Source organism: Natator depressus, chromosome 19 (assembly GCF_965152275.1).
Source record: "Natator depressus isolate rNatDep1 chromosome 19, rNatDep2.hap1, whole genome shotgun sequence".
Classification (NCBI taxonomy): domain Eukaryota; kingdom Metazoa; phylum Chordata; order Testudines; family Cheloniidae; genus Natator; species Natator depressus.
In genome coordinates this window covers 12,136,735-12,143,218 of record NC_134252.1, presented here as the reverse complement: position 1 = coordinate 12,143,218, position 6,484 = coordinate 12,136,735, and the positions used below count along the sequence as shown (strand labels likewise).

At 47.1% G+C, this 6,484-nt stretch overlaps 1 non-coding gene across 1 annotated transcript; it reads left to right on the top strand.

The window, feature by feature from the left end:
• Nucleotides 1–1,374: 1,374 nt before the first annotated feature.
• On the top strand, nucleotides 1,375–1,509 carry LOC141974768 (small nucleolar RNA SNORA16B/SNORA16A family). Its single transcript, XR_012635810.1, has one exon. It is a non-coding gene; the product is annotated as a small nucleolar RNA SNORA16B/SNORA16A family (small nucleolar RNA).
• The last annotated feature ends 4,975 nt before the right edge of the window (nucleotides 1,510–6,484 follow it).

Sequence of the window (6,484 nt, the reverse complement as noted above, 5' to 3'; positions counted from 1 at the left end):
GACCGTTTTCTACTGGCTGTTGTATATGCTGGATGGGGTAGCAATGTACTTAAGATAATACTGTGTTGCGTTAGGTGTGACAGGGAAAAAAAGGCACTTATGTACAGACTAGTATATTAAAAGCCCTTTTCAGGCTTTGGTGCCATAAAGTCCTTTGTGAAATAGGAGCAGACAAACTACTTGTAATAAACATCTACCAAGAAAGCATTTGGTAACTAAAATTGCTACTAAGAAGCATTTAATTGCCCCTCAATCCATGTAGGTGCAGAAATTTGCAGCAAAAGCTATGTACTTCAACGAACCTGCTGTTATGACAAGGCTCTTTCCATAATTAGAATACAGATCAGTCTGTTTTTTATCAAGTGCAATGGAAATAGTAAACATGGTTTCATGGGGCAACTGTGACTTATGTATTCAGTGTCATTTTAAATGAGTGACAGTAAGGGAAATATAGAATCTTTACATTCTTTGCATGTGTATATATATAGATAGGTCTCCCACCATCATCTTTATTTGCCCAGTTGAGTTGACATTGTTTTGAGCTGTGATTGTATTGGGCTTAAGGATCTGAGTGTTCTGTGAGGATACCTTTTGTGATTAGTACAGTTGGACAGGTGGGAGGAAGCTGAGTGCATTATTCTGCTGATGTCACTGACCAGCAGTGTTACATGGCAAGACCGTCTCCCTTTGTTTCTGAGGTTTCGCTTCAGTAGAATGGAATTTTAGCAGTGACATAAAGAGGCCTGTTGCTTAATGCTTTTGATGGATGCATTACCTAGGGAGGTGGTTGAATCTCCTTCCTTTGAGGTTTTTAAGGTCAGGCTTGACAAAGCCCTGGCAGCGATGCTTTAGTTGGGGATTGGTCCTGCTTTGAGCAGGGGGTTGGACTAGATGACCTCCTGAGGTCCCTTCCAACCCTGATATTCTGTGATTCTATGATTGAGTGTTCATATAACAATCTGCAGTAATAATGTTCTGAATACCTTGTTCTCTCCTGCCCTACCATGAAGAAAAAAAAATGTTCCAGGACTATGATTTCATAGTTTAGCCCTCCTGGTTTAATCTGTTTGCTACAGGTGACCTGAGGCTGCGCCTGAAATGTACCCATTTTATTAACATCAATACATGCGACAGTTGTAAGGCTGATCAGTGCTGCTATCCTGTCTAATATTTCCTAATGGATGGCTAAACCAGACCTAATATCTTGTCCTCCTAGTGTACCCTGTCAGCTGTCGCAAGGGTGGGGGGCTTGCAGGAGAATGGAGAATAAAGGAAAATGACATGGGAACCCCTTTAAAAACCCTTTCTCTAAAGAAGGAAGGGCAGGCGGGTGCAGTGTAGTATCTTTCACTCATTGCAATCATTTTTAACTGACCATGCCCTTATCAAATCCACAGCACTCCTATAGCTGACGTAGTTGAAAAGAAGCCAAGAATGACTCATTTTTCTTTACTGTCCCTGTCCAGTTTGTTCCATTGGCCATCTGCACAGTTACCTGAGATGTCTAGTGATGGGAGGGGACAGCTATCTAGATGCAGAGCAATTTTGGGAACTTGTATGGAAGCCTGAAAATGTTTTGGAGGAAGTGGTGGGTACATAAACCAGCAAGGATTCCTCGAGAAACCTGTTAATTGATTTGTATAGAGCTTGATATAGCAGCTATATCTAGAAGAGGAACTGCTGTGAGCCTAGGGGCTGTGCTGAGGTTATTTACTGGTAGAGAACTCTCTGAAATGAGGCTAGAGAAGGGAGTGTGATGGCAATCCCTCCCTTTGCTTCCCTCCTCCAGTGTAAGTGGCTGATCACACCCTAATGGAGAGGAAGAAGAGGCAATACCCCACGGCAACATTTGGTTGGGTGTGTGGGTGTCCCTGGGCAGTGGTTCTCAACCAGGGGCATGCAAAGTTCTTCCAGGGAATATGTCAACTTACCTAGATATTTGCCTAGGTTTACAACTGGCTGTGTAAAAAGCACTAGCGAAGTCAGTACAAACTAAAATTTCATACAGTGACTTGTTTATACTGCTCTATATACTATATCAGTGTTTCTCAACCAGGGATTTGCCACCCTGAAAGGGGTCATGGGACGGGTTTAGAGGGGTTACAAGTGCAGGGTTGGTGTTAGGGGGTGGAAAGCAGGACAACTGGCTGGGGCCCCATGCAGCTAAGCTACATGCTTCAGCCCTGGGCGATGGGGCTCCGGCTTCAGCTTCGGGCTCAGGCAGCAGGGCTGAAATCAGACTCCTGAGAAAGGGGTACAATAGTCTGGAAAGGTTGAGAGCCACGGTACCTGGGCACTGGACAAAAGAACAGATTCACTGCCTCGGGCAAGGGGGAAGGGCAGAGAGAAAAAAGTTGATTCTCTGCCATGTCCTCACGGAGTGGGAGGGGGTGTCCCAGGTCTCGGCAAGGGAGTAGTGAGCAGAGGCAGGTTCCCCGCCATAGCCTCAGGGGGGAGCGGGAAAAGTGGGCAATCCTTGCACCCCTGCTTTTTGGGGTGGGAGAGGACAATCTTGAACCCCAGACGGACGTTTTTTGGAAGTGGAGGGGGGCAGTGGCGGTAGTCTCAGGGCAATCTTCCCCAGCATTTTTTGTGTGTGCGGAGATGTTGGATTATACACCCCAGCCTTCTGAAGAGTCGTTAGCCCTTTATCTGCAGCATCTTTTCTCTTCGTCCTCATTCATTTTCTCTTCTGTCTTCTCCAGCTTCCAGCCTTTTCTTTAGCAATCTGTCACTGCGTCTGGAGCACACGGGGGCCTTTAATGCAGTGTTGAGAAACTTCCAGTGGCCTGGTGTCCATTGGTCAGTTGGAACCCAAGTTAAATGTAGTCTTAGTAACAGGGACAATTTTTTCAGACATCTACAGAAAAAGCCCAGGTTCATTAGCATTTGGTGGAGCCTGACACACACCAGACTGCCTGCATGAGTAAACTAAATTCTATTTTTCGTTCATCTCACTCAAAGCAAGAAATCAATGGCAGCTCATGTTAAAACACACTGCATTCTGTAGTTTATACATTGCCCTGTAAAACCAACCAGGGTGCTCTTTTTTTCTCTTTTCCGCCTGCCCACAAAGCATTACATTATTCAGAAGTGATAAGATGCTTCTGTGGGAAAGGTGCAAATGGCTTTGTTTTATCTAAGAACATTCTGCATGGTACACTCTCTCTGTTTGCAGGACAAGCTCATAGTCCTAGTCTCGTAGACAGTGGCTCATACTATACCCAAGATTAAATCAATTGCAGCTTTCACAGCTAATGTATTTAATGTTTATTTCACCAGTGTTAACATGTTATGTCTCTTCCCCAGCACCCCATACCCACATGGAGAAGTTGCAGGCATTAGAAGTATGCAGCTGAGGCCTCGTTTACCAGCTGGCAAACTGGTGGGATTGCAGGCTATTCTAGCATACCACTTGACTTCTTGACTGTACGATGTTATTAACAATATCAGTGTAGGCTCTTACCCCTATCAGGAGGTCTAATCCAATAACCACAGTGACCTTCAATTCAGACATAACGTAAATGGCACAATTTGTGAGTGATTTCTTTTCCCCCCTTTGGAACTCTAAATACCTATGCTCTTTAGGCTGTGACGTGACCAGGCCCTGCAAGCAATCTCTCTGTTTTGGACAACATGGAACATGTGGTCTTTCTTCCCTTTAACATTTTGAAGACAAATTCCGTTCACCAACTTTTCAGACAGATTTCAAGTTATGAGTGTCAGTTCAGTCCCTGTATCCAGGGAAACAGCAACAGTCAAGGCATCCTGGGGGAAGGAGAGGTGGGAATGCTTTTGGGATGGAATTCAGTCCCTGTGAATTTTCTGGGGGGAAGACTTCTCCCCAAAGTTTCCAGAGGGTGGTAGACTGGAAATCTCACACAATTGTTTCAGAAGGAGGGGGTTGGGAAAAACCTCACTTGTGCTTTTGGAAGAGGGGTATGTATGGAAAATGGAATCCTCCTGCTGCTTTTGTGGAGGGGGAGGGAATGGGGATACACCTACCTTCGCTGCTGCTTTTGGGAGAGTAGGGAGAACATACACCTTACATGCTTTTGAGGACAGCATGGGACATGTTTCCCCCGCATTCTCCACACTTTTGAAGGAGGAATGGAGAACACATTTTCCCCTCTCCCACGCATTTAGATGACTAGGAAACATGCCTCCCCCCATGCTCTCAGAAGGGCATAGACAGAAAAAACACAATGCCCCCGCAATACATGCTTTCAGGTGGATGGGGAACATGCCCCCAACATTTGGTTTTGGGGATGGCATGCAGGAATATAGCCCCTGCACTGTGTTTCCTAAAGCTTTATTTTTGGGGGGGGGGGGGGGGAGAGGGAGGGTACATCCCTGTCTCACGTGGGTGGATGAGTGGAACACACCCCTCCCCCATACACGCACACTTTGGAGGAGAGGGCAGTGGGGTACTACATCACCCCCAGACTTTTTGAAGGGTGAAGAACCCCAGGGTAAAACCCGAATGAGGCAGGGGTCCTGTGGAAGAAATAGCAGGTGATGGTATCTTTAAAGTCTGTATCCTATTGTATGTGCACAAGGGGGGTGTGAATTAGAATCATAGAATATCAGGGTTGAAAGGGACCTCAGGAGGTCATCTAGTCCCACCCCCTGCTCAAAGCAGGACCAATCCCCAACTAAATCATCCCAGCCAGGGCTTTGTCAAGCCTGACCTTAAAAACTTTTAAGGAAGGAGATTCCACCACCTCCCTAGGTAACGCATTCCAGTGTTTCACCACCCTCCTAGTGAAAAAGTTTTACCTAATATCCAACCTAAACCTCCCCCACTGCAACTTGAGACCACTACTCCTCGTTCTGTCATCCGCTACCACTGAGAACAGTCTAGATCCATCTTCTTTGGAACCCCTTTTCAGGTAGTTGAATCAGCTATCAAATCCCCCCTCATTTTTCTCTTCTGCAGACTAAACAATCCCAGTTCCCTCAGCCTCTCCTCATAAGTCATGTGTTCCAGTCCCCTAATCATTTTTGTTGCCCTCCACTGGACTCTTTCCAATTTTTCCACATCCTTCTTGTAGTGTGGGGCCCAAAACTGGACACAGTACTCCAGATGAGGCCTCACCAATGTCGAATAGAGGGGAACGATCACGTCCCTCAATCTGCTGGCAATGCCCCTACTTATACATCCCAAAATGCCATTGGCCTTCTTGGCCACAAGGGCACACTGTTGACTCATATCCAGCTTCTCGTCCACTGTAACCCCTAGGTCCTTTTCCGCAGAACTGCTGCCGAGCCATTCGATCCCTAGTCTGTAACGGTGCATGGGATTCTTCCATCCTAAGTGCAGGACTCTGCACTTGTCCTTGTTGAACCTCATCAGATTTCTTTTGGCCCAATCCTCTAATTTGTCTAGGGCCCTCTCTATCCTATCCTTACCCTCCAGCGTATCTACCTCTCCTCCCAGTTTAGTGTCATCTGCAAACTTGCTGAGGGTGCAATCCACACCATCCTCCAGATCATTTTTGAAGATATTGAACAAAACCGGCCCCAGGACCGACCCTTGGGGCACTCCACTTGATACCGGCTGCCAACTAGACATGGAGCTATTGATCACGACCCATTAAGCCCGACAGTCTAGCCAGCTTTCTATCCACCTTATCGTCCATTCATCCAGCCCATACTTCTTTAACTTGCTGGCAAGAATACTGTGGGAGACCATGTCAAAAGCTTTGCTGAAGTCAAGGAACAACACGTCCACTGCTTTCCCCTCATCCACAGAGCCAGTTATCTCGTCATAAAAGGCAATTAGATTAGTCAGGCATGACTTGCCCTTGGTGAATCCATGCTGACTGTTCCTGATCACTTTCCTCTCCTCTAAGTGCTTCAGAATTGATCCCTTGAGGACCTGCTCCATGATTTTTCCAGGGACTGAGGTGAGGCTGACTGGCCTGTAGTTCCCAGGATCCTCCTTCTTCCCTTTTTTAAAGATGGGCCCTACATTAGCCTTTTTCCAGTCGTCCGGGACTTCCCCCGATCGCCATGAGTTTTCAAAGATAATGGCCAATGGCTCTGCAATCACATCCGCCAACTCCTTTAGCACTCTCGGATGCAGCGCATCCGGCCCCATGGACTTGTGCTCGTCCAGCTTTTCTAAATAGTCCCGAACCACTTCTTTCTCCACAGAGGGCTGGTCACCTCCTCCCCATGCTGTGCTGCCCAGTGCAGCAGTCTGGGAGCTGACCTTCTTCGCGAAGACAGAGGCAAAGAAAGCATTGAGTACATTAGCTTTCAGATGGCACAGACAAGACAGCCTCAACTCCGGAGCTTCCTAACTTTTCAGCCCCTGACTTTGCAACCTCAGTGTGCCTGTGCTAGTTACAGGCTAATGGCAGGTCGCCAGACAGGCTGCCTGGATTCAGGGGGCAAGCGAGTTGAACTACAGCTCCCAGAAGGCTTTGCAGGACGGCCTCGCGGAGGAGCCAATCAGAGCATCGCCGCTGGCAGGGCT